The sequence below is a fragment of the Bubalus bubalis genome, chromosome 2 (genome assembly GCF_019923935.1).
Source record: "Bubalus bubalis isolate 160015118507 breed Murrah chromosome 2, NDDB_SH_1, whole genome shotgun sequence".
Lineage (NCBI taxonomy): Eukaryota > Metazoa > Chordata > Mammalia > Artiodactyla > Bovidae > Bubalus > Bubalus bubalis.
The window spans coordinates 168,167,880-168,176,529 of record NC_059158.1 but is presented as its reverse complement, the minus strand read 5'-3'; positions in this window follow the sequence as shown (position 1 = coordinate 168,176,529).

Sequence of the window (8,650 nt, the reverse complement as noted above, 5' to 3'; positions counted from 1 at the left end):
GCTCCTGCCAACTCCTCCAGCCTGTCTCACTCAAGCCCCACTTCCACCTCTGTCCTGAAGCCATGTGGTCTGTGAAAGACGAGAACCATCCCAGAAAAAGCCATCTTCCAGTCACTGACTGAGGCTGTGCTCAAATCAGGGCAAACCTTTCCTGTAAAGCCCCAGAGAGTAAATTTTTTAGACTTTGCAGGCCATCAAGTGTATGTCACAACTACTTGACTCTGTCCTTATAACACAAGAGTCCACGGACAAGCACATGAATGGGCAGGACTGGATTCCAGTGAAACTTGATGGCACTTAAATGTAAATTTTGTAAAACTCTCACATTATAAAATGCTACTTTCCCTTGATTTTTTTCCCCAACCAATTAAACATGTAAAAACTGGTCTTAGCTCATGGGCTTAATAAAAGCAGGTGGCAGGTCAGATTTGGGCCTCAGCCATGAGTCTCCAACCCTTGCTCTAAATCACCTACTCTTGCAAACTCCAGATGAGGCCCTGATATGAACACAAAACAGGTTAATGGCAGCAAACTTCCCTAAGCTACCCTGTCAACAGGATACTATCTTAAGCATTAGATGACCTGGAGTCTAACAGAGAAACCACTCACATTATTTACTCACCATCACTGGGGGTTATCATTTCACAAAGATGCCTATATTGATTTTGCACTCCCATAACAGAGTACCACACACCAGGTGACTTCAAGAACAAAAATCTACTGTCTCACATTTCTGGAGGCTGGATGTCCAAGCTTAAGGTGCCAGCATGATTGATGTCTGCAGAGACTTCTCCCTGGAGGTTGTAGACGCCACCTCCCTGCAGTCCTTTTATTGTTAATTAATTAATTTCTTGCTGTGCTGAGTCTTCATTGCTGCTCAATGGCTTTCTCTAGTTGCAGCAGGCAGAGGCCACTCTTTCGTTAAACAGGGTTCGGGCTTCTCATTGAGGTGGCTTCTCTTATCACAAAGCACAGGCTCTGGGCAGCGAGGCTTCAGTAGTTGTGGCACATGGGCTTAGTTGCTCCATAGCACGAGGGGTCCTACCAGACCAGGGATCGAACCCACGTCCCCTGAATTTGCAGGTGGATTCTTAACCACTGGACCACCACGGAAGTCCCCTACAATGTCTTTACATGGTCTTTCCTCTTGGTGTGTCTGTGTTCTAACCTCTTCTTAGGACGGGAGTCATATTAGAGTAGGGTCCACCTCAATGGCTTCATTTAACCATAATTATCTCTTTAGAGGTTCTATCTCCAAGCATAGTCACGTTCTCAAGTATTGGGGTTAGGACATGAATATGTGAATTCTGTAGCGGAGACACAATTCAGCCCATAACAGTGTCTTTCGTAAGAAATCTGCGGTTATAGCTGACAGGAAGCTGCTATACAACACAGGGAGCTCAGTTCAGTGCTCTGTGATGACCTAAAAGGAAGGGTTGCCTGGGGAGGAGGGAGGCTTAAGAGGGAGGGGATATATGTACACTTATAGCTGATTCACATTGTACAGCAGAAACTGACAACACTGTAAAGCAATTGTTCTTCAAATAAAAAATAAAAAAAAATTTTAAGCATAAAAAAGAAGACATTTTTGACAGTCCTCCTTCTGTCCAGATGCAAGAGCCAAAAATGCTGGGGATGATACAGTAAAGGATGAACTGGTCATTCTCACAAGTCAGCTGGAACTGACCCTTCCACTCTAAAAAAGACCTCCTTCATCTAAATCCACCCAGAGCGCCCACTTTTCCTGCCTCCTCCAAGAGCTCTTACAAGGCTACGCATCCATGTGTGCAAACGTGTTGGCCTGAAATAACCTCTTGGAGTTTTCATGATGGCAGCACATGGATTCAAGGCGGGGTCACCTCTGGCAGCCCCGCGGTAGCCCACCGCACTCTACACTCCTCCGAGGGATCAGGAGACATGGAGCGTGTGTCACCGGGGCTGAGGAGCGTCTGAGACAAAAGACGGGGTGAGGGTGGGGGTTGGGGGTGGGATGGGAAGTCTGGGGAGGAAGGTTGAGTTCCATCCCTTCGCATCCCTGGTTTTCCACCTGATGAAACTCTGCAGCAAGAAGACAGGACTCTTTCTCTCCACGATCACCTGCACGTTTTCCAAAACAGCCTTCTGTGCACGTGTGACCGCAGTACCCCAACCTTGTCAGGAAGTTCTGAGGCCCGGTGCGAGGGCCTGTCTCATTTTCCCGTTCTAGAAATACACGAGGATTTTCTCCCAAAAGAAAACGGAAAGACGGGCAGATTGGTCATGTTCCCCCACGAACGGCGCCGTGACTGTAGCCTTTGTGCCTTGCAGCGCGCTGCTCTCTCTGCCTGGAATGCTTTCCAGCCCAACCACCCTCGTTTCTGCTTCAAGGTCACGTCCTCCAGGGAGCCTGCTCTGACGTCCCCACGTGGACCCCCCGGGACACACCTCTACTGTTGCACTACCCGACTGCAACCATCAGGTGGCAGCACAGGGCTGCGTTTGAGAGCCTCTTAGGGGCCAGTTCAGTTCAGTCTCAGTCGTGGCCGACTCTTCGCGACCCCATGGACTGCAGCACGCCAGGCCTCCCTGTCCATCGCCAACTCCCGGAGCTTACTCAAACTCACGTCCACTGAGTCGGTGATGCCATCCAACCATCTCATCCTCTGTTGTCCCCTTCTCCAGCCTTTAATCTTTCCCAGCATCAGGGTCTTTTCCAATGAGTCAATTCTTCGCATCAGGTGCCCAAAGTATTTGAGTTTCAGCTTCAGCATCAGGGGCCAAGCGACCTAAATGCAACCACAAGCTCGGCCAACCACTACCAGTTAAGTGACTCCCTGGATAAATCAACTAATGCGCCTCTGTATCTCATTTTTTCTTTTTTCTGAAAAATGGACCTAAAACAGAATCTGCTTCATCAAATCCTCTTGTGGATTATATGAGCTAATACGTGGAAAGTGCTCAGAAATCCCATGGTAAATGCTTAGTAATAAGTAACTGTTGAATCTTAATTTTCTGTTGAGGTGTCTGCCCCTCCCAGGAGGCTGAGATTAATGTTTCGTGTTTAAACATGAATAGGAGAGAGTCCATTTCACAAGAGCCACTTAATTCTATCCTGGGAGTTTCACATTTTCTAAGTTATTTGCAAATTTTCCAGGTAATTATCCCCTCTCCCCTCCCCTCCTTCCCTCTACCCTCCATAAACTGCTTGGTCAAACACTTCGTAATTTTTTTTATTTCCTCATCACAGGGGACTTGAGAGCAGCTCTAATCACACCACTCCCCTGCTTCAAAGTCTTATCTGGTTCACCGATGCCCAGAGGGTAAAGTCTAACCACCTCAGCCCAGTTTATGAAGGCCCACCAGGGTTCTGGGCCAACTCTAGGCAACCATGAGTTTCTTTTGACTCCCCTTTCAAGAAAGAAAGAGGCCAAGTGAAGACAAGAGACCTGAGAGCAAGCAGGTGGAGATGTAGACAGGCCAGCCCTTTCCGACTCTAGAACCCGGAGGCACTTTTATTTTTTCATTTTGTCCCATTCTAGATTGGACAATCTATTACTGCAACATAACATTAACATATGCTGAATTAGAGGGGTGGATAGACAGACGTAGACCCTCTGAAAAGCTGAATTGCCTTGTGGTCCATTTCACTACAGAATTACAGTTATCCAGAAAAATATGACAATTCATATTGAAAAAGAAAAAAAAGTGACTCTTTACTGTAATCTCTTAACAAATTTCAAAGTGGGAAATGAATTAAAGAAGCCAGAGAGGAACTTCCCTGACAGATCAGTGGCTAAGACTCCATGTTCCCAATGCCCAGGTTTGTCTTTCTGAACTTTTTTCATTCTCTGCCCTCAGAACTGGCAGGTAAACTGAAAAACTAGGGGGTGAGGGGAGGATATCATATTTACTCATGACTTGCCTTTATCTATGTAACGTATGTGACATTTTATCTAAGATACTGTCCACACACATGCGTTTGTGCCATGCCAATCCCACTGCAGTAAGTTCACCCAGAAATAGGTAGGATGCAAGGGGCTACATGCAAGAGAAGAAAACAAAGGCTCTTCTACGCTCTTTGTTAATGTTTTAAAAATTTTTTTTTTATATGGACCATTTTTAAAGTCTTTATTGAATTTGTTACAATATTACTTCTGTTTTATGTTTTTTTTTGTTTTTTTTTTTAGTCACAAGGCATGTAGGATCTTAGCTCTCCCCACCAGGGATCGGACCCTTACCCTCTGCATTGGAAAGGGAAGTCAACCACTGGACCACCAGGGAAGTTCCAAAGTCTGGTTTTCAATGCACACAGAAACACATATTCACACATATTCAGTAAAATGCCTTACGTTCTTTTGAAAACAGAGAATAGTAGCTATCAACTTCTATTGTTAATTATTTATGACTAATTTAATTATTATTTATTAAATTATTAATTAATAATTTAATTATTATTTATAATTAACTAGTGTTAATTATTTATGAAGCTATTTTCTGATGTTTTACAGCCAATTATGAAACTTCACCCTTTCCTGGTCTGGTGCACTTTACTCTCCTGTGCTGCATGCTGAAAGATTGGATGACTAAGTGTGCCATTCACCCTTATTTTGCATAATTGTCATTCCAGCAAATGAATAGTCTTTGTGCTGTCTCTGCAGCCAGCTTTTTTCTCTAGGTCAGAACTTGTGTGCAGACCATCACAAAAGTGCTCCAGCCCCAGAGAGTAACTGTAGCTGATGTTCCTTCAAAAGCAAACTGTTCCCAGCTTAAAGTAAAATGTGACATGAAAACATACCTGGACCTGTCACCTTTCATGGATTCACACAGCTTTTAGTAACTGAGTTCTGCTATCAAATGGTTCCTGGGTGTAGGTTTTGGAAAAGAAAGGGAACATGTGAGTCACTGGACGCAGATGAAAACATGAGCCCTCCCTCTCAACACCCCCACTAACCTAAGGCATGAATTGGGGACAGGTGAAAACCCCAAGACCAACCATAATCTTCTTCACCAATTGCTCAGGCCAACCCTTCAAAATCCATGTTCTGGATGCCAGCCAACTGCCCCTCATAAATTAGCATCACTGGGATATAGTCCAACAACCAAGCACATACTTATGTACAGGGAGGCATCCACGTCTTACACTCCAGAAAGCCGACGACGGTCTGTATGATTTGCTAAATGTAAGCAGCTCCTTTACTCCTTTCCCATTTATTCATCTTTATTTTACTCAGACCTTAATCATACAGATGAGATCATTATGCAACATTGATCTTAGCTCTTGAGTCCTGCTTTTCTAAATATCATTGTCATTGCTGATTCGCTAAGTTGTGTCCAACTCTTTGCGGGTTGCCATTTCCTTCTCCAGGGGATCTTCCTGACCTAGGGATCGAACCTGTGTCTCCTGCATTGGCAGGTGGGTTCTTTACCACTGAGCCACCCTAGGGAAGACCTGTTATTACAGTCTTAGTCAAAAAAATGTCCAGCAAAAAGAAAGTTGTCCCATGAATGGAGAATATACATGGACAATGTAGTTGTGAAGATATACAAGGAATAAACTGTTTTTTCTAAAGTAACAAAACTTTATGTTTTATTACCAAAAAAACTACCAGAAAAGTTATTTTTGTCTATGTTGAAATTTTAAAGTATATATTTTTCTAACACAATGTCTTTTTATTAGTCAAGTGCCACTTTATTCCACAAGATTTTTTTTTTCAAGTATAGAAATGAGAATGAAGGAATAACTAGGAAAGAAATTATAGGGTAAAGTCAGGAGTGAGTCTCATACCAAAAAAAGGATGCTATGAGGTCTTAATAAAAGATCTTGAAATTTGGGATCAATAGCTCCAAAAGCAGCACTTACACAAACAATATGAGAAAATATTACAAAGTTGTAATTTGTATTTTTGAGACAGGTCATAGGGTGGGAAGACAAGAGGCAGATGGTTAAACCTCCAACTAGATTTCAAAACTAGAGGCTATGAATGGTGTCTCTTGGGGGGGATTCAGTCAAACTATTTTTCTCAAAGTCTTTGTTGGCAAGCATGACCTTGAGGGATGGCAAAGTGGTGCAAGAGAAGAACAGTTCTACAGTATGTGGAAAAAACGTCTACATTGAAGAATAATTGACCTAGACCATCGAGAACACAACACATCTGAATGTCCACAAACAAAGGTGTGAGTATGAAGATCTACCTCTGGAAATGAGAGGAGCTCATTACTGCTGCACTCATCTATTCCAGTCTCACCTCGCCTACTTCTCTCTGGCATTATACACAATTTACTGTCTTGAAGAATTATTGGATCCATTTTTGCCCCATGCATCAAAATAAAATAGGTGGAAGTTTGAGGGAAATGGGCATATAGAAAGGTTTTTCATAAAGTATGTGCTTTTCCTGCAGGGAAAAAAAAAAAACAAAAAACTCAGGTGGATCAGCAGTAACAGCAAAAACAAAACAAAACAAAACATTTTATTGGCTGGAGTGCAGATGGTTTTTGCTTATTTTCTTTTGTGCTTATTTATGTTCCACTTTATTTCACAGAGGACTTGAGATGGCTTTCAAAAAACACACAGAAGATCAAGAGTTGAAAAGGTAATTGCAAAGGGAAAAATACAGGTGTGTAAATCAAAGCTACAAGGAGAGATTAATACTGAGAAATATACATTATTCAGTGCTACTCACCACTAGAGACGATAAAAAGTTGACTTGAGGCTTCCTTCCATCAAAGTCAGGCAGTGAGAGTTATGAAACCCATTTAACATTGCATCCTTAATGTTTAAAGTATGTACTTTTGCAAAGTTTTTAGAAGTTTATTCAGAAGATGACTTTTGCACGCAGGGGCACTAGTCTGTAGCCCTGTCTCAATAAACCAGACTAACTGATTCCATCATGGTCCCCAAGGACAATCATAAAGTTGCTCTCTTTCTCATTTTTAAAGATCTTTTTTGAAATAATGTTATAGTGTGTATATGTATCCATATCAATGTATAGTAATATTGAGGAAGGTCTTGATGCTGTTTAAATGTATGTAAATTGTATAATGCTACATCTTGTTTCATTTACTCATTGTTTCTGAGATCAATATCCTTGTTGACTCAGTTGACCACAGGTGGTACCCAACTTATGATGGTTTGATTTATAATTTTCTGACTTTAGGATGGTGTGAAAGCAATATGCATACAGTAGAAATTGTATTTTAATTTTGAACTATGCTCTTTTCCTTCAATGCACTTGTGTGATATCCAGCCCTAGCTCCCAGTCAGCCATACACACAACCGTTCTGTTTTTCCATGTTCAGTACAGTAGTCAATCAACTACATGGGATTAGTTCAGTTCAATTCAGTTGCTCAGTCATGTCTGACTCTGCAACCCCAGGGACTGCAGCACGCCAGGCCTCCCTGTCCATCACCAACTCCCAGAGTTTACTCAAACTCATGTCCACTGAGTTGGTGATGCCATACAACCATCTCATTCTCTGTCGTCCCCTTCTCTTCCCACCTTCAATCTTTCCCAGCATCAGGGTCTTTTCCAATGAGTCAGTTCTTTGCATCAGGTGGCCAAAGTATTGGAGTTTCAGCTTCAGCATCAGTCCTTCCAATGAATATTCAGGATTGATTTCCTTTAGGATGGACTGGTCGGATCTCCTTGCAGTCCAAGGGACTCGCAAGAGTCTTCTCCAACACCACAGTTCAAAAGCATTACATGGGATAGTCAACACTTTATTATACAAACAGGCTTTGTGTTTGCCCAGCTGTAGGCTAATTAAGAGTTATGAGCATGTTTAAGGTAAGCTAAGTAAGCTATGATGTTCAGTAAGTTAGAGGCATTAAATGTATTCCAATTATTGATATCTTCAACTTATGATAGATTTGTCAGGATATAATTTAATATATAATCTATATTTATAACTGTTATATCATAATCTATAGTATGAAAATATTGTTGTTGTTCCAGCACTCAGTTGAGTGTGACTCTTTGTGACCCCATGAACTGAGCATGCCAGCCTTCCCTGTCCTTCACTATCTCCCCGAGTTTGCTTAGACTCATGTCCATTGAGTCGGTGATGCCATCCAACCATCTCATCCTCTGTCTCATCCCTTCTCCTGCCCTCAATCTTTCCCAGAATCAGGGTCTTTTCCAATGAATCAGTTCTTTGCATCAGGTGGCCAAAGTATTGGAGTTTCTGCTTCAGTATCAGTCTTTCCAATGAATACTCAGGGTTGATTTCCTTTAGGATGGACTGGTTGGGTCTCCTTGCAGTCCAAGGGACTCTCAAGAGTCTTCTCCAACACCACAGTTTGAAAGCACTGAGCCTTCTTTACATCTGATTCTCACATCTATACATGACTACTGGAATTTATTTATTAAGGAATTTTTCATTTAAATTGTGCCATTGCACATAATGCTGCAATAAATACCTCTGTACATATTTTCTTGTATAACTTAGGAGTTATTTTGAAACATGAACTTAAAAATTTAATTGCTGATTTGGACTGTATGCACAAGTGAAAAAATACTGCCAAGTTGCTTTCCAAAATGGGGTGTTATCAGTTTATACTTCCAACAGTGTATGATAGCTACTGTTTCCTTGAATCTTTACTAACTGGAATATCTCCTTTCTCTCCCACCCACATGTACACTCCCTAATCTGAGAGGTTATGGCATATCATTAT